Genomic DNA, 20,226 nt, shown 5'->3' on the forward strand with positions numbered 1-20,226 from the left:
CTCTTCTTCTGCCTCTCATGTTTTACCATTTGGCTTTCATTCCACATCCCTGCTGCAGTGGCTCCTGAGGAGGTCACTGCTGGCCTCCATTTATCAGATGGGCACTGCCTTGACCTCGTCTGGGGAGATAGTTCTCCACCAAGGTCATGGTGAAGTATACTGAGAGAAGACAATACAGACATGATATGTTTTAGAGATAGATTTATTAGGAAATCTGGTGGATTGGTTGTGAATGGTGAAGGAAAGGGGGAAACCTAGGTTCCAGAGGTACCATTTATTGCAATGGGGGAAGACTTCCCATGGTTAGGAGGATACATGGTATTTTGGTGGAAATTAGGAATTACATTTTGGACTTCGTTATTTTTTTTAAATTTTTTAATGTTTATTCATTTTTGAGAAACAGAGAGGGACAGCATGAGCAGGGGAGGGAGAGGGAGGGAGACACAGAATTTGAAGGAGGCTCTAGGCACAGAGCCATCAGCACATAGACTGGTGCGGGGCTCGAACTCATGGACCGTGAGATTGTGACCTGAGCTGAAGTCGGATGCTTAACCAACTGAGCCACCCAGGCGCCCCTGTCATTATACATATATATATATATATATATATATATATATATATATATATATATATATATATAATATACACACATATATATACATATATATATTTTAAATATTTGTTTATTTTTGAGAAAGAGAGACAGAGTGTGAGTAGGGGAGGGCAGAGAGAGAAGGAGACACACAATATGAAGCAGGCTTCAGGCTCTGAGCTGTCAGCACAGAGCCTGACATGTGACTCAAACCCATGAACCATGAGATCATGACCTGAGCTGAAGGTGGAGCTTAACCTACTAAGCCACCCAGGCGCCCCTACATTTTGGACCTTGGACAGATATTCGAGAACATCCAATAGGAGATTTCAAGTAGGCAGTTAGCTATGAGTTTGGAAATCAGATCTGGACTGGAGATATAAAATTGAGAGTTAATACCATAAAGATGGTGTTTCAATTTAAGAACATCCATGAGATGATGTGGCGACAGGGAGTAAGAGGAAAAAGAAATGGGTGGGTACCAAACCACCCTCATGTACCACTTGGAATCATATCAGCCTCACCTGTTACTCTGGCCACTGGTGGGACTTACCAGATCCATAAAAGTTTAGATGATCTCTAGACTTCAGAAATGCCTTGCTTACCAACATTTTATAGCAAATGAACCATGCCGATTGTCTCATGCTCATTGAAGTCACTGGTCTAACTATGTTCCCCATCAACCAGAAGCAGTCAGTTTGATAGTAGATTGCATGGCCTTTTGAAGACTCAGATATGATGCTAGCTGGGCAGTGACACCTTGCTGGCCAGGATGCATTGTGTGCTCTAAATCAGCAACCAATGTATGAATAACCAATCAGCTGACTGGAGGAGGCACATCAGCACTTCTTGGGGTCTTCTTGAAGGTTTTTCCCCATAGCCTGGATTCCTCAGTCTGAGGTTTTGAGGGGTTGGTGGTAACATGATGAGATTTGGACTCTGGGAGGAGGTCACTTCTGGTTGTCCTAGGCAGGGGGCTGAAGGGGTGACTATGGAGGAAGGATGCCATATCCCAGAAAGATGTTAGTGCCAAGGTCAGCAGTTGGGAGTCCCAAACATCTGAGGGGGAATGACCTCTGTGAGGTGGGTGTGTTGGGGCCAGGAGTTTGAATCTCAAATAGGATGGATTGGATGGGGGTGAGCCTTGAGGGAGGTGTTGGTCAGTGCTGGGTAAAGCCAGAGAGTGGGTCAGAGAGAGGGTGGGAGGCCTGCTCTGAGCTGGTAGTGAGCCTGGCAGAGGTTTAACCTAGAGGTCCTGGGAGGCCCCAGGCCAGCATGGGAGGCCTGAGTTGCAACCAAATCACCAAAATCTCCCTCAGCCTTCCCTGCCATTTTGCTAGGCCCAGGGAGCCAGAGGAGAACTGGTTCTTATAGTCCAGGGGAGATATGCAGAGACAGGTGCTCCACAGTGAATTGGAGGGAGGTGGAGGAGAAGCAGGACCTGGCAGGATGGGCCAGGGTTTTGCCAGGCAGGTCAGGTGAAGAAGGGAGTTGTAGGCAGGAGCCAGGATGTGCTGTGGCCTGCAGGGATGAAACTATTGGTCATGTTCCAAACACTCTGGGTGGTTTTGATGGATGAGAAAAGTAGCCAGAGGCAGGTGGGGTGTGACAGAAGTTGTGGGTCTTGAATGATCTGCAAAGAGTCTGCATTTCATCCCAAGAAAGGGCAATCAGGAGTCCCTGAGGAGTTTGAGTGGAGAATAGGTTGCTCAGATGTGAGTTTTAAAAAAGTCACACTAGCAGCTGTGGTGAGTGGTTGTAAAGAGTTGAGCCCGGAGGAAGGAAGTAATTGCCATAATTGAGGTCATTATCAACAGGGATGAAAAATCATTCACTCTTTGTTTGCTCATTTTTCATCAGAAATATTCTGAGCATGTCCTTGGATCCAAGCCTGGTAGGAATGTAATTAAGACCTCATCATAACCCTGAAAGTCACAGGTGGTCCCTAGGCCATATCCAAGAGGGCATGGCCTTGTTAGGTCTCTCTCATTACACAGGAGGGGACTGAAATTCAGAGGGACAAAGTGTCCTTCCCCCCAAGGTTCTGCACAGACCAAGAACACAGATCCTGGATGAAGCCCCAAGTGTTATCACTTCCATTCAGCCATCTTTGAAATGCAATATGAATCTCAGGTATGATTCTATTTACCTACTGTCCTTCCTTCTTCCCTTTCTCCCTTCCTTCCTTCCATGCTTTCATCTATTTAAGAGTGTATAGCATATAATCCTAAACTGCAACTGCTATAGGTGAAATAAAATTATGGTTCCAGATTTGCTTCTCTACCCTTACTCCTTAGATAAGTGGTTCTCCTACTTTTTTGCCTCAAGACCCCTTTACACTCTTAAAACTCAAGACCCAAAAACTTTTGTTTTATGGGTTATCTCCTTAAGATATATACCAAATTAGAAATTAAAACTAAGAATGAATCTTTATTTGTTAATTAATTTAAATATAACCAATTACATTTGGCATAAATGACATGGTTTTGTGAAAAACTATAGTTTTTAATAAAAAATAAGAGTGGCATTGTATATTTTGCAAGTCTCTTTAATGCCTGGCTAATAGAAGAAAGCCGGATTCTCTTGTGTTACTTCTTCAATCTGTTTTCATATGCTGTTTTGATAGAAGTATATGAAGAAATCGGGCCTCCTCTGGATATTTAAGGAGGAGTATTTTAGTAGTATTTAAAAAATTTTCTTAAGTTTCTTTATTTTGAGAGAGAGAATGTGTGAGCAGGGGGAGGGGCAGAGAGAGAGAGAGGGAGAAAGAGAATCTGAAGAAGGCTCCACACTCACAGTGTGGAGCCCAATATGTTGGTCCAACCAATGAATGGTGAGATCATGACGAGCTGAAATCAAGAGTCAGATGTTTAACCAACTGAGCCACCCAGGCACCCCTTTAGTAGTATTTTTAAACATAACTTTGGGTGTTCTTTGATAGTACACTGAAACTGAACAAGTGGTTTCTTAAAGATTAATTGGAATGTGGATTCTGAAATCATATCAATGAACTTTTCATACTCTGTTCCATTAAAGTATTTTGGAATACCTTGCCCTTTGAATAGATCATGCATTGGTCATTTGAAAATATTGATTCCTTGGGGCACCTGGGTAACTCAGTCGGTTAGGTGTCTGACTTCAGCTCAAGTCCTGATCTCACAGCTCATGGGTTTGAGTCCTGCATCAGACTCTGTGCTGACAACTCTTCTCCTGTTCTGTCAGTTGCCTTTTAATTTTGCTGATTGTTTCCTTTGCTGTGCAGAAGGTTTTATCTTGATGAGGTCCCAATAGTTCATTTTTGCTTTTGTTTCCCTTGCCTCTGGAGATGTATTGAGTAAGAAGTTGCTGCGGCCAAGATCAAAGAGGTTTTTGCCTGCTTTCTCCTCGAGGATTTTGATGGCTTCCTGTCTCACATTGAGGTCTCTCATCCATTTTGTGTTTATTTTTGTGTAAGGTGTAAGACAGTGGTCCAGGTTCATTTTTTTGCATGTCGCTTTCCACCCAACACCACTTGCTGAAGATACTGTATTCCACTGGATATTCTTTCCTGCTTTGTCAATAATTAGTTGGCCATACATTTGTGGGTCCATTTCTGGGTTCTCTATTCTGTTCCGTTGACCTAAGCGTCTGTTTTTGTGCCAGTGGCATACTGTCTTGATGATTACAGCTTTGTAATATATCTTGAAGTCTGGGATTGTGATGCCTCCAGCTTTGGTTTTCTTTTTCAGGATCGCTTTGGCTATTTGGGGTCATTTCTGCTTCCATACACATTTTAGGATTGTTTGTTCTAGCTCTGTGAAGAATGCTGGTGTTATTTTGATAGGGATTGCATTGAATATGTGGATTGCTTTGGGTAGTATCAACATTTTAACAATATTTGTTCTTCCAATCCATGAACATGGAATATTTTTCCATTTTTTTTATGTTTTCTTCAATTTCTTTCATAAGCTCTCTATAGTTTTAAGTGTATAGATTTTTCACCTGTTTGGCTGGATTTATTCCTAGGTATTTTATGGGTTTTGGTGCAATTATAAACGGGATCAATTCCTTGATTTCTCTTTCTGTTGCTTCATTGTTGGTGAATAGGAATGCAACCAATTTTTGTGCACTGATTTTATCTCCTGTGACTTTGCTGAATTCATGAATCAGTTCTAGCAGTTTTTTTGTGGAATCTTTTGGGTTTTCCGTATAGAGTATCATGTTGTCTGTGAAGAGTGTAAGTTTGACTTCCTCCTGGCCAATTTGGATGGCTTTTATTCCTTTGTTTTGTCTGATTGCTGAGGTTAGAACTTCCAATACGATGTTGAATAACAGTGGCGAGAGTGGACAACCCTGTCGTGTTCCTGACCTTAGGGGAAAACCTCTTAGTTTTTCCCCATTGAGGATGGATGATATTAGTGGTGAATCTTTCGTATATGGCTTTTATGATCTTGAGGTATGATTCTTCTATCCCTACTTTCTTGAGGGTTTTTATCAAGAAAGATGGCTGTATTTTGTCAAATGCTTTCTCTGCATCTGTTTTTTTAAATTTTTAATGTTTATTCATTTACTTTTGAGAGAGAGAGAGAGAGAGAGAGAGCAAGAACAGGGGAGGAGCAGATAGAGAGAGGGAGACACAGAATCCGAAGCAGGCTCTAGTCTCTGAGCTGTCAGCACAGAGCCCGAAGTTGGGCTCAAACTTGTGACCCGTGAGATCATGACCTAAGCCAAAGTCAGATACTCAACTGAATGAGCCACCCAGGTGCCCCTCTCTACATCTGTTGAGCAGATCATGTGGTTCCTGTCCTTTCTTTTATTAATGTGATGTATCACATTGATTGATTGATTTGCGGATATTGAGCCAGCTCTGCATCCCAGGTCTAAAGCCCACTTGGTTGTGGTGAATAATTCTTTTAATGTATTGTTGGATCTGGTTGGCTAGTATCTTGTTGAGAATGGTTGCATCTACATTCATCAAGGAAATTGGTCTGTAGTTCTCCTTTTTAGTGGGGATTTGTCTGGTTTTGGAATTAAGGTAATGCTGGCCTCATAGAATGAATTTGGAAGTTTTCCTTCTATTTCTATTTTTTGGAACAACTTCAAAAGAATAGGTGTTAAGGGCACCTGGGTGGCTCAGTTGGTTAAGCGTCCAATTTCAGCTCAGGTCATGATCTTGTTTGTGAATTCGGGCCCTGCACTGGGCTCTGTAATGACAGCTCAGAGCCTGGAGCCTGCTTCAGATTCTGTCTCTCTCTATCTCTGACCCTCCCCCACTAGCACTCCATTCCCCCTCCCCTCAAAAATAAACATTAAAAAATAAATAAATGAACCCAATGAGACCCAGTTTGGATTTCTGACCTCCAGAACTATCAGATAATAATAAATTTGTCTTGTTTTAAGTCACTGAATTTGTGACAGTTTGTCATAGCAGCAATAGGAGACCAATACAGAGACATAGTACCATACAAGGATTTCTTATTTAATGTGCATAGTGCGTCCTGGAGGATGGAATACTATTTTTTTCACCTATCATCCTGGAGCTGGCACTTTAGCTGTGCATTCGGCAGACTGTTCCAATGCTCTATCAGCATCTTCTTGGTCTTCTCTCATATTACAGCTTTTATCTCACAGATCAAGGACCCAAAGTGAGGGTTGTGGCAACTATCAAGTATCTTATCCCAAGGATACACTCTTGGGCTGGAAACTGTCCATCAGGTGGTTTTATAGATCCAGTGGAGCCATTGTGGGCTGGACCAGAACCAGAACTCCAATTATTCCTTGTTTTTCATATGGTTCCACTCGAATAGGGCATTCCCATGACACTCTGAGTCTCAGGTATCAATGTCAACTCAGATTCGGTGTCTAATAGTCCTTGAAATATTTGGATGTTTCTCTTTCCCACAGGGTACAGTTACCAGAATAAATGTCATAGATCTCTTTTGGGAAGAAGTTGAGGAATTATTACTGTATATAATTGCTGGATTATAATTGTAGGATCTTTCCTTTTGGGGATCTGGACCAGAAGACTGGCTCAGACTGAGAAACAGTGGAAATGATTATGGTTTTTTATTTAGGTGACTGTTGTCAGATGCCTGAACATCTATCTTTGATTTCTTCTGCTGGTAGAAGTTGAATAGTACTCTTGTCAACATCCCATTCATTTCGCCCTTAGGACTGGCTATGTTCTATTTGCCATCTCTGTACCTTTTTGTGGATCAAGATCCACTGGCTGCCTTTCCGACCTTGCTGCTTATTAGGGTATTTACATCCACCTCACTTCTGATAGTTTGGTGACTTCACCTGGCTTCTTTTGTATTAACTCACTTCTCTCAGTGAGCTTAGTTCTGTAAAGGTCTCTCCTGTCAACCCTGGCTTCTAGATAGGAGAGGCACCATTTAACATTTCAGTGATGCTAGCGCCCCTTTCACAAACTTATTCCTTTGGCCTTAGTGAATGGTGGATTCCTATGACCTGTCCCATGGAATACGATCATCTGGTGCATTTTCTAGCCTTGCATATCTAGACTTAGTATAATCCACTCCAGCATGTCCACTTTCCTGAGTCTAGCATCTTCCATGGCAATTCTGGAACTCTAATTTAGCTTGGGCTATTCCTTTTTCCATGCTTCTAAGAGTCATCATAATAGTGTGTCAGCTTTCATTGGTGTTGTCCTTGTTGAGTATTCAATCCTTAATATCTGGAGAGGGCTCCCAAATTAATGAATTCTTCCTTATCCAATCCAATTAGTCATTCCAGTGGGTAATCCAATGGAAGACCATGACCTGGACCATGATCTTCTGTTCTGGCTCCCTTGATCATCCACCCTTAGAATATAGTCCCATGTGGATTTTCTGGCTCCTTCCAGTACATGTTGGCTGATAAGTTGTTTGATAAGTCCTTTGGAGTACAGCACCTTTCCTACCTTATCACACACAGCACATCCCTGGCTGGGTTATGTTGTAACCTAAGTCTAGTGGCCAGGAGGGATGGTAAGGCAGATCCTGAGGGATACATATTTTGCCTTGCAGAGAAGAGACTGCTTTATTGTCTTTAAGAAAGGGGCAGCTCTTAGTAAAGGGGAGTGGCCCACTCTCTGGGCTCAGAGGGCTCAGGAAAACCTGAGAATTCCAGGGGCGCCTGGGTGGCTTAGTCAGTTGAGTGCCCGACTTTGGCTCAGGTCATGGTCTCACGGTTTGTGAGTTTGAGTCCCCCATCGGGCTCACTGCTGTCAGTGCAGAGTCAGTGCAGAGCCTGCTTCGAATCCTCTGTTCCCCTCTGTGTCTGCTGCCCCACCCCCCACTCATGCACTCTCTCAAAAATAAATAAAACATTAAAAAAAAACCCTGAGATTTCCAGATTTGGGAATGGATTAATGTAGATGTCCCCATAATTTCAGGGTTCAGGGCCCCCTTTTTTTCTCATATTCTGGCCTTGGCATAGCAGATCTGCCTTACTTGGTTGTTTAACTTTCTTTGGAACTTGGCCACTCTGATGGTTAAGTTTTGGACCTGGTCTTCAGCTTTCTCTGTTCTCCCACCACAACTACCAGAGAGGCCCTCTGGCTTTCACATTTGGCATTCAGTTGGCCGTTAATCACTTTCAGCCTTTCCTTATCTTTTCCTTGCGATATAAAAGAGCTTAGCAATAGCCATCTAATCCCATTACCTTATAGTTATTACTTCCCCTAGAGTTTTCAAACTCTTGATACGTGGCACCAACTAGTGCATTCCCTTCTACTGGCATAGCATTCAATTCACAATCAGTGGAAGTTTTAACAATTGTTTCAGAGATTATCTTTGCCGCACCTCCCACCAGTGATGGGCCCTCATTGTTAGCCTGGCAGTTGATGATTTATCATCAAAATTCCATTTTATTGCCTGGTACCATCTGTTGCAGTTTGGGAACTCTACTAAACTGAATGAGACAGAATTTAGCATTCTGAATATTTATTAGGAAGTGCCTATGTAAGGGAGAGGCAGAAATAAAATTGAGTAGAGGGAGAGGTGGCGATTTCAGGCCTTACAGACTCAGCTCACACCATGGAGAAGCCCTGAAGCTGAAATGACCCATCACAGTTGTCCTGCTTTGGAATGAAATGGCAGGACCTTTATACCTTGTTTGATTAGTCATTCCAGTGGGTAATCCAATGGAAGACCATGACCTTGGACAGCAAGGCTCTGTATAGGTAGGGTAATCTCTGAAGATACTGACAAATAAAGGCTATATGTTGAAAGCCATTCACAGAGTTGAGGGATAAGACCTTCCTTGAGGGGGATATGGATGATGCATTTCTGTGTGCACCATAGGAACTGTATCTAGTGATAAGGTAAATATTGTAAAAGTATTGCTTATCCAATTTTCTCTGAAACTTACAATGAGTGAATAAAATTCCCTCTACCCACAAGAAAAGTGAACATCAGAATATTGTTATGAGTAATAGGGTAGTAACCATTGCAGTTAAACTGGGCTCTCATGGGACATTATAATTTTTTAAAAATTACTCGGTTTCATGACAACTTAAAGATCAATGGTAGTCATATGGTAACTGACAAACATTTTCTAGTATTTTCCTTATCTCTTCAAACAAATGGTACAAGCTTTTGCATTCCCCAATTACTTATATCAAAAGCTTCTTTGCCTAAACGTTCAGGACAATTCTAAAATTTTTCATTGACTTCTAGTTGAAACTTACAGTCTTTGTTAAGACTCAAATTTTAATTGCAACTGGATTACATAACTCATGGCTTCTTATTTGAGCAGCTCCAACTAATATGCTGAAATTAATATATTTTTATCTCTAGCCTGGCTTTCCTGTGAGCTCCAGATTAGAACATATCATGACCCCTTTGTAATCTCCTCTTGGATTTCTAATAGACAACTTAAATGTAACAAGGCCACTGTGGAGCTCCTGCTCCCTGCCCCAAATTTGCTTCCCTTTCTCAGCAAAAGCATCACCATCTACCCAGTTGCTCAAGCTCAAAATGTGTTAGAGTCATCCTTGATTCCCTGTCCATATTTCATTCAACAGCAGACCCTGTCTGCTTCATCCAACATCTGGGTATCTCTCATCATCTTCACAGCTATACTGCAGAACCATTAGCTGGTCTTCCTTCATTGTTGTCTTTTGACTCTATTGCCCACCACATTAATAGAATGGAAAAATAAAAATCATATGATCTTCTCAATAGATGCAAACAAAGCATTTGACAAAGTCAATATCCTTTCATGATTAAAACTCTCGGGGCACCTGGGTGGCTCAGTTGAGTGTCCGACTCTTGATTTCAGCTCGGGTCATGATCCCAGGGTAGTGGGATTGAGCACCTTGTCAAGCTCTGTGTTGAGTGTGGAGCCTGCTTGGGATTCTCTCTCTCTCTTTCTCTCTCTCTCTTTCTCTTTCTTTCTCTCTCCCTCTGCCCTTCCCCCACTCCTTTTCTCTCTAAAAAGAAAACTCTCAACATAGTCTGTATAGAAGGAGCACATCTCAACATAATAAATACCATACATGATAAACATATCACAGCTAATGTCACACTAAGTGGTGAAAGGTTGAAAACTTTCCCTCTAAGATCAGGGACAAGACAAGGGTGTTCACCCTCACCACTCTGATTCAACAGAGTACTAGAAGTCCTTTCCAGAACAATTAGACAAGAAATAGAAATAAAAGGCATCCAAATTGAAAAGGAAAAGGTAAGGGTGCCTCAGTGGCTCAGTCAGTTGGGCATCTGACTCTTGATTTCGGTTCAGGTCACGATCTCACGGTTCTTGAGTTTGAGCCCCACATCTGGCTCTACACTGAGAGCATGCAGCCTGCTTGGGATTCTCTCCATCTCTCTCTGCCCCTTCCCGGCTTATGCTCTCTCTCTCTCTCTCAGAATAAATAAATAAACTTAAAAAAAAGAAAAGTAAAAGGTAAATTTGTCTTTGTTTGCTGATGACATGACCTTTTATAAATAAAACCCTAAAGGCTCTACCAAAAAAAGTTAGACCTAACAAACGAATTTAGGAAAATTGCAGGATGCAATACAGAAACCAGTTGTATTTCTTTCTTAAAAAAAAATTATTATTTTATTTTTATTTTTTAGAGAGGGAACATGAGCAGGGGAGAAAGGCAAAGAGAGAGAGAGAGAGAGAGAGAGAGAGAGAGAGAGAGAGAGAGAGAATCTGAAGCAGGCTCCACACTCAGTGCTGAGCCTAACATGGGGCTTAATCCCACTACCCTAGAATCATGACCTGAGCCAAAATCAAGCATTGGACGTTCAACCAACTGAACCACCCAGGCAACCCCAGTTGCATTTCTATGCACTAACAATGAACTACCTGAACAAGAAATAAAGAAAACAGTCCCATGTACTGAAATAAAAAAACTTTTGCATAGCAAAGGAAGCCATCAATAAAATGAAAAGCTGATATACTGACTGGGAGAAGATATTTGCAAGTGACATATCTGATAAGGGATTAAAAAAATGTTTACTTATTTATTTTGAGAGACAGAGAGAGAGAGAGGGAGAGAGAGGGAGAGAGAGCATGAGTAAGGGAGAGGCCGAGAGAGAATCTTAAGCTGGCTCTGTGCTGACAATGCAGGGCTCGAACTCACTAACCATTAGATCATGACCTCAGCCAAAATCAAGAGTCGGACACTTAACTGACTGAGCCACCCAGGCGCCCCTGATAAGGGGTTAATATCCAATATATAAAGAACTTATACAACTCAATATGACAAAACAAATAATCCAATTTAAAAAATGGGCAGAGGACCTGAATAGACATTTTTCCAAAGAAGACCTACAGATGACCAACAGACACATGAAAATATGCTCAATATCACTAATTGTCAGGGAAATGCAAATAAAAACCACAATATTACACCTATCAAAATGGTTAAATAAAAAACACAAGAAACAAGTGTTGGCAAGTATGTGGAGAAAAAAGAACCCCTGTACACCGTTGGTGGGAATGCAAACTGGTGCAGCCACTATGGAAAACAGTACAGAGTGTCCTCAAAAAATTAAAAATAGAAATACAATATGATGTAATAATTCCACTATTGGGTATTTACCCAAAGAAAATGAAAACACTAATTTGAAAAGATATATGTGCCCCTGTGTTTGTTGAAGCATTATTTACAATAGCGTTATTTACAAGTGTCCGTTGATAAATGACTGGATGAGGAAAATGTGACATATATACATAATGGAATATTACACAGCTATGAAAAGGATGAGATTATGCCATTTGTGACCACATGGATAGACCTAGTGGGTATTGTGCTAAGTGAAATAAATCAGACTGAGAAAGACAAGTACCACATAATTTCACTCATATGTGGAACCTAAAAAAAAAAAATCAAATGAATAAACAAACAAAAAGAAGAATCAGACCTGTAAATACAGAGAGCAGACTGATGGTTGCTAGATGGAAGGGGGCTTGGGGACGGTAAAATGGGTGAAGGGGAATGGGAGATACAGGTTTTGAGTTTAGAATGAATAAGTCATTGGAATAAAAGGCACAGCATAAGGAGTATCATGAGTGTAATTGTCATAACGTTGTATGGTGACCGATGGTAGCTACACTTGTGAGCGTAGCATGATGTATAAATTCATTGAATCTCTGTGTTATACATCTGAAACTAATGTAACATTGTTTTCAACTATACTCAAGTAAAAAATTTTTTCAAAAGAAAATATTCCTGCCCTCCCAATTTCTATTTACAATAGCACCAAAAACAATAAAATACTTAGAAATAAATTTACCCAAGGCACTCACACCTGTCAGAATGGCTATTATAAAAAATACAAGAAATATCAGGGGCATGTGGGTGGCTCAGTCAGTTAAGCATCTGACTTCAGCTCAGGTCATGATCTCGCAGTTCATAAGTTCAAAATACCTGTGCGTTTAAAACTATCAGACACTGGGGCGCCTGGGTGGCACAGTCGGTTAAGCGTCGGACTTCAGCCAGGTCACGATCTCGCGGTCCGGGAGTTTGAACCCCGCGTCGGGCTCTGGGCTGATGGCTCAGAGCCTGAAGCCTGTTTCCGATTCTGTGTCTCCCTCTCTCTCTGCCCCTCCCCCGTTCATGCTCTGTCTCTCTCTGTCCCAAAAATAAATAAACGTTGAAAAAAAAATTTAAAACTATCAGACACTGATGAAATAAATCGAAGAAGACACAAATAAATGAAACCTATCCTGTGTTCATGAGTCAGAAGAGTTAATATTGTTTAAATGTTCATATGACCCAAAGCCATCTGCAGATTCAATGTAATCTCTATCAAAATTCTGATAGCATTTTTCACAGAAGTAGAAAAAACAATCTTCAAATTTGTATAGAATCACTAAATACCGTAATAGCTAAAGCAATCTTGAACAAAGCTGAAGGCATCACACTTCCTGATTTCAAACTATATTACATAGCTTTAGTAATCTAAACAGTATGTTACTGTTTAGGTAGCATTAAAACAGATACACAGACTAATGGCACAGAATAGAGATCTCAGAAATAACTCTGTAAATATATGATCAACTAATATTTGACAAGGGAGCTCAATGGGGAAAGAATAAATGATGTTAGAAAAACTGGATCTCCACATGTGAAAGAATGAAATCAGGCCCTTTATCTTGCACCACTTACAAAAGTGATTTTGAAATGAATTAAACACTTAAATGTAAGATTTGAGGGTGCCTGGGTGGCTCAGTCGGTCAAGCGTCTGACTTCAGCTCAGGTCATGACCTAGCCCTTTATAAGTTCAACCTTGCATCAGGCTCTGTGCTGGTGGTACAGAGCCTGCTTGGGATTCTCTCTCTCTCCCGCTCTCTCTTTGCCCCTATCCCACTTGCAAGCTCTCTCTCTCCCAAAATAAGTAAATAAGCTTAAAAAAAATACAAGAAATAACAAATGTTGGCAAGGATGTGGAGAAGAAAGGACTGGTGTACTATTGGTGGGAATGTAAATTGGTGCAGCTACTATGGAAAACAATATGGAGTTTCCTTAAAAAATTAAAAACAGAACTACCTTATGACCCAGCAATCTCATTTCTGCAAAATTATCCAAAGAAGATGAAATCACTCTCTTGAAGAAATATCTGCACCCCCATGTTCATTGCAGCATTGCTTACAATGGCCAAGATATGGAAACAACCAAGTGTCCATTGCCAGACTTATGGATAAAGGAATGTGATATATGTATATATGTATGTAATATGTGTGTGTGTATATATATATATTTATATATATTTATACACATTATATGTATATAAATATATAAATAAATATAAATATATAAATGAATATAAATAAATAAATATTTTAGTAATCTCTATCCCCAACATGGGGCTTGAACTCATGACCTCCAAATCAAGAGTCACATGTTCTTCCAACTGAGCCAGTCACCTCCCCCCCCGCTCCATTTTTTTTTTTAAAGATTTAAAAAAAAATTTAAGCACTCTCTATCCCCAACATGGGGCTTGAACTTACAACCTGGAGATCAAGAGTGGCATGCTCTACTGACTGAGCTAGCCAGGTGCCCCAGTAATAAACTTTTAAAAAATGGAATCAGGAGGGCAAGAGGGAGAGCTCTCATGCTCTACTAACTTCACATCAATTACAGAACTAACCGAAAGAGGTGTACCTTGCATTTTCCTATTTTACTACCGCAGCAGGAAAGAAGGTTTTCCCTTGCCCAACAACAGCCCAGCCAATGAGAGACTGTCACAACTCAGCCAATGAAAAACTACTATACTTTGAACGCCTGGTTTACTCCAATGGACTTTTTGTTCACAACAGCCCCTCCCAACGCCATCTTTTTCTCTAAAAGAGAGTTCCTCTTCTTTGGACTCTGGATTTGCATATATGGTTTTGCTGTCTTGAATTGTAATTTTGTTATTTGTTATGCCCAGAATTCATGATCCCAAGACCACCAGGGAGATGAGTCCGATGCAAAAGCAAAGAGCCTTTATTCGAGCTAGCTAGTTCGAGCTCAATCTCCTACCTGCACTGAAGCAGCGGTGAGATACCAGAGAAAGAGGGGGAGAGAGGGGGGGAGAGAGGGGGGGAGAGGGGGGGAGAGAGGGGGGGAGAGGGGGGGAGAGAGGGGGGGGAGGGGAGGGGAGGGGAGGGGAGGGGAGGGGAGGGGAGGGGAGGGGAGGGGAGGGGAGGGGAGGGGAGGGGAGGGGAGGGGAGGGGAGGGGAGGGGAGGGGGAGTTTCAAAAAGCACAAAGGTTTTATAGGGATCATGGCCTTAGCCGATTGGCTGGGGAAGGGTCGTGGACTCAGCCGATTGGCTGCCAAAGTGTGGTCCCAGATCAGCAATTATCAGCGTCATCTGGAACTTGTTAAAAAAGCAAATGTTGGGCCTGGTGGTCACAGACCTACTGAATCAGAAACTGTGGGGGTGGGGCTCAGCAATCTGTGTTTGAACAAGTCTTCCAAGAGATTCTGATGCACCTGAAGTTTAAGAACCACTGTGTCTGAGGATTTCTAACATGTTTGGCCTCAGTATATACAGAACGTTTCTCACTGGTCACCTATTAACCATTGGCTGTCAGCCTTGCTGTGCTAGATAAATACCTAGCACCAAACACCATCCCCAGAGACTCTGATTAATTCGTTTGGGGAGGGGTAAATGCTCCCAGGTCATTCTAAGCCTGGACAGGGTTGAGGGCTCCTGCCTCTGGCCCCTACCTGAGAGAAGCCCTCCCTCTTCTACTCACACTTTCCACGCCTCTCACACTCCCCTTCCTCCCACCTCAGACTTCAGAAGAAGGCATCAATCAGTAAGTTACTTAAGGGGAGGAGGCATGTTCTGAGGTTTGAGCAGGAACTTCTTTCTGCAGCCATGTCGGGGACATAGTCACTAGTCAGCCGGCCTAGGTCTGCTCTTTCAATTCATGAAGAAACCCATATTGCTCGTGAAATAACTTACTTTTAAAGTCACCATTACATATAGAAAAGAATATTTTTCATCCATTAAAAGAAGGAAATCCTGCCATTTGCAACAACATGCATGGAATCTGAGGGCATAGTGCGAAGTGAAATAAGGCACATAGAGAAAGACAAATAAGTATGATATCATTTATCTGTGGATTCTAAAAAAAAGCTGAACTCCTAGAAACAGAGAGCACAATTGTGGTTGCCAGGGGTTGATAGTGGGGGAAATGGGCAAGTGTTGGTCAAAGGTACAAACTCTCAGTTGTAAGATGAATAAGTTCATTTGTTCCTCAATGCAGACATCCTGTGTTTTACCCTCTCAGAGAATAAAAGTCCAATCTTCTGAGGTGAGGGAAAGTATAGTTTCCTGGATGTCTGGAGTGGGAGAAGGGATTTGGGAATCTTACATCTTCAATATTAGATTTTCACTTAATCCTGTTTTAAGTCCTTACCTTCACTGTTACTATAAGAGCACTCTCAATTTCCAGCATTTTGGAGGGTTAGGGTTAGGGTTAGGGTTTTCGTCATTCAAAAAAAAATTTTTTTTAATGTTTATTTAGTTTTTGAGAGAGAGACACAGAGTGCAGGCAGGGGAGGGGCAAAGAAAGAGGGAGACACAGAATCTGAAGCAAGCTCCAGGCTCCGAGCTGTCAGCACAGAGCCTGACGCGGGGCTCGAACTCACGAACTGTGAGATCATGACCTGAGCCGAAGTCAGATCCTTAGCCGACTGAGCCACCCAGGCATCCCTTCAGCATTCAAAATTTAGTTGCAATTTATTTGTTTCTGGTTGCTGTTGTTCTTATGGCTTCACGTCCTAAAAAAACAAAAAATCAGTGCTTTCTGTCAGATTTAGTTTTCGTCTGAGTGTTAGAGGTATTAAACTCGTGCGCTCATTATACCATTTTACCTGGCAGTTATGCGAATCTCCTTTTAAAAATGTGTATTGTTGGGGCACCTGGGTGGCTCATTTGGTTAAGCGCTGTACCTTTTTAGACTATATTTTAAACTTACATTAGAATTATGGGTTTTTGAGGTAAGTTTAAAGTTGAACTAAGATTCTGTTCTGGGCAACCAGCTATCACCAGGCTCGTTAGGCTTTTCACCTCTACCCGTTGAAAAGGCGACGATTTTTTTGATGTCGTTTTGTGTGAGAGCACAGATAGCTGTGAATAGGGTTGTGATAGCCCCTAGACATAGGGTAAGGGTTTGTATGGTTTTGCTTTGACTCTTGATTTGAGCTCAGGTCATGATCTCAACCGTTCGTGGGATCAAGCCCCATGTCAGCCTGGAGCATGCTTGGGATTCTCTCTCTCTCTCTCTCTCTCTCTCTCTCTCTCTCTCTGCCCCTCCTCAGCTCTCTCTTTCAAAAACAAATAAACATTTTTAAAAAAGAAAGAAAATCTCAATTTTTTAAAAAATACATTGACAAATTGTTTTCCATACAACACCCAGTGCTCATCCCAACAAGTGCCCTCCTCAAGGCCCATCACCCACTTTCCTCTCTCCCCCACCCCCCATCAGCCCTCAGTTTGTTCTCAGTATCCAAGAATCTCTTGTGGTTTGCCTCCCTCCCTCCCTCTCTGTAACTTTTTTTCCCCCTTCCCCTCCCCCATGGTCTTCTGTTAAGTTTCTCAGGATCCACATAGGAGTGAAAACATACGGCGTCTGTCTTTCTCTGACTGATTTATTTCACTTAGCATAATACCTTCCAGTTCCATCCACATTGCTGCAAATTACCAAATTTCATTCTTTCTCACTGCCAAATAGTATTTCATTGTATATATAAGCCACATCTTCTTTTTGTTTCAATATATGAAATTTATTGTCAAATTATTTTCCATACAACACCCAGTGCTCATCCCAAAAGGTGCCCTCCTCAATACCCATCACCCACCCTCCCCTCCCTCCTACCCACCCCCCATCAACCCTCAATTTGTTCTCAGTTGTTGTTGTTGTTATTTTTAACGTTTATTTATTTTTGAGACAAGGAGAGACAGAGCACGAACGAGGGAGGCTCAGAGAGAGAGGGAGACACAGAATCCGAAACAGACTCCAGGCTCTGAGCTGTCAGCACAGAGCCTGATTCAGGGCTCGAACTCACGGACCATGAGATCATGACCTGAGCTGAAGCCGGATGCTTAACCGACTGAGCCACCCAGGCGCCCCTGTTTTCAGTTTTTAAGAGTCTCTTATGCTTTGGCTTTCTCCCACTCTAACCTCATTTTTTTCCCCTCTTCCTCTCCCCCATGGGTTTCTGTTAAGTTTCTCAGGATCCACATAAGAGTGAAAACATATGGTATCTGTCTTTCTCAGTATGGCTTATTTCACTTAGCATAACACTCTCCAGTTCCATCCACGTTGCTACAAAGAGCCATATTTCATTCTTTCTCACTGCCACGTAGTATTCCATTGTGTATATAAACCACAATTTCTTTATCCATTCATCAATTGATGGACATTTAGGCTCTTTCCATAATTTGGCTATTGTTGAGAGTGCTGCTATAAACATTGGGGTACAAGTGCCCTATGCGTCAGCACTCCTGAATCCCTTGGGTCAATTCCTAGCACTGCTATTGCTGGGTCATAGGGTAGATCTATTTTTAATTTTTTGAGGAACCTCCACACTGTTTTCCAGAGTGGCTGCACCAGTTTGCATTCCCACCAACAGTGCAAGAGGGTTCCCATTTCTCCACATCCTCGCCAGCATCTATAGTCTCCTGATTTGTTCATTTTAGCCACTCTGATCGGCGTGAGGTGGTATCTCAGTGTGGTTTTGACTTGTATTTCCCTGATGAGGAGTGACGCTGAGGATTGTTTCCTGTGTCTGTTGGCCATCTGGATGTCTTCTTTGGAAAAGTGTCTCTTCATGTCTTCTGCCCATTTCTTCACTGGATTATTTGTTTTTCAGGTGTGGAGTTTGGTGAGTTCTTTATAGGTTTTGGATACTAGCCCTTTATCTGATACATCATTTGAAAATATCTTTTCCCATTCTGTCAGTTGCCTTTTAGTTTTGTTGACTGTTTCCTTTGCAGTGCAGAAGCTTTTTATCTTAATGAGGTCCCAATAACTCATTTTTGCTTTCAATTCCCTTGCCCTTGGAGGTGTGTTGAGTAAGAAATCGCTGCGGCTGAGGTCAAAGAGGTTTTTCCCTGCTTTCTCCTGTAGGGTTTTGATGGTTTCCTGTCTCACATTCAGGTCCTTTATCCATTTTGAGTTTATTTTTGGGAATGGTGTAAGAAAGTGGTCTAGTTTCATTCTTCTGCATGTTGCTGTCCAGTTCTTCCAGCACCATTTGTTAAAGAGACTGTCTTTTTTCCATTGGCTACTCTTTCTTTTTTTTGTCCAAGATTAGTTGGCCATACATTTGTGGGTCCAATTCTGGGTTCTCTATCCTATTCCATTGGTCTATGTGTCTGTTTTTGTGCCAGTACCATACTGTTTTGATGATTACAGCTTTGTAGTAGAGGCTAAAATCTGGGATTGTGATGCCTCCCGCTTTGATTTTCTTCCTCAGTATTACTTTGGCTATTCGGGATCTTTTGTGGTTACATACACATTTTAGGATTGTTTGTTCTAGCTTTGAGGAGAATGCTGGTGCAATTTTGATTGGGATTGCATTGAATGTGTAGATTGCTTTGGCTAGTATTGACATTTTGTCAATATTTATTCTTCCAATCCATGAGCATGGAATATTTTTCCATTTCTTTGTGTCTTCTTCAATTTCCTTCATAAGCTTTCTATAGTTTTCAGCATGCACATCATTTACATCTTTGGTTAGGTTTATTTCTAAGTATTTTATGGTTCTTGATGCAATTTTTAATGGGATCAGATTCTTTATTTCTCTTTCTGTTGCTTCATTATTGGTGTATAAAAATGCAACCGATTTCTGTACATTGATTTTGTACCCTGCGGCTTTGTCGAATTCATGTATCAGTTCTAGCAGACTTTTAGTGGAGTCGGTCGAGTTTTCCATGTAGAGTATCATGTCATCTGTGAAAAGTGAAAGTTTGACTTCATCTTTGCCAATTTTGATGCCTTTTATTTCATTTTGTTGTCAGATTGCTGATGTTAGCACTATGATAAACAACAGTGGTGAGAGTGGACATCCCTGTCGTGTTCCTGATCTCAGGGGAAAGCTCTCAGTTTTTCTCCATTGAGGATGATATTAGCTGTGGGCTTTTCATAAATGGATTGTATGATGTTTAAGTATGTTCCTTCTATCCTGACTTTCTTGAGGGTTTTTATTAAGAGAGGATGCTGAATTTTGTCAAATGCTTTTTCTGCATCTATTGACAGGATCATATGGTTCTTATCTTTTCTTTTATTAATGTGATGGAACACATTGATTGATTTGTGAATATTGAACCAGCCTGCAGCCCAGGAATGAATCCCACTTGATCATAGTGAATAATTCTTTTTATATACTGTTGAATTCGATTTGCTAGTATCTTGTTCAGAATTTTTGCATCCATATTCATCAGGGATATTGGCCTGTAGTTCTCTTTTTTTTTTTTTTTTTTTTTTGCTGGGTCTCTGTCTGGTTTGGGAATCAAAGTAATGCTGGCTTCATAGAATGAGTCTGGAGGTTTTCCTTCCCTTTCTATTTTTTGGAACAGCTTGAGAAGGATAGGTATTAACTCGGCTTTAAATATCTGGTAGAATTCCCCAGGGAAGCCTTCTGGTCCAGGACTCTTATTTGTTGGGAGATTTTTGATAACTGATTCAATTTCTTCA

This window comes from Acinonyx jubatus, chromosome E2 (genome assembly GCF_027475565.1).
Source record: "Acinonyx jubatus isolate Ajub_Pintada_27869175 chromosome E2, VMU_Ajub_asm_v1.0, whole genome shotgun sequence".
NCBI lineage: Eukaryota > Metazoa > Chordata > Mammalia > Carnivora > Felidae > Acinonyx > Acinonyx jubatus.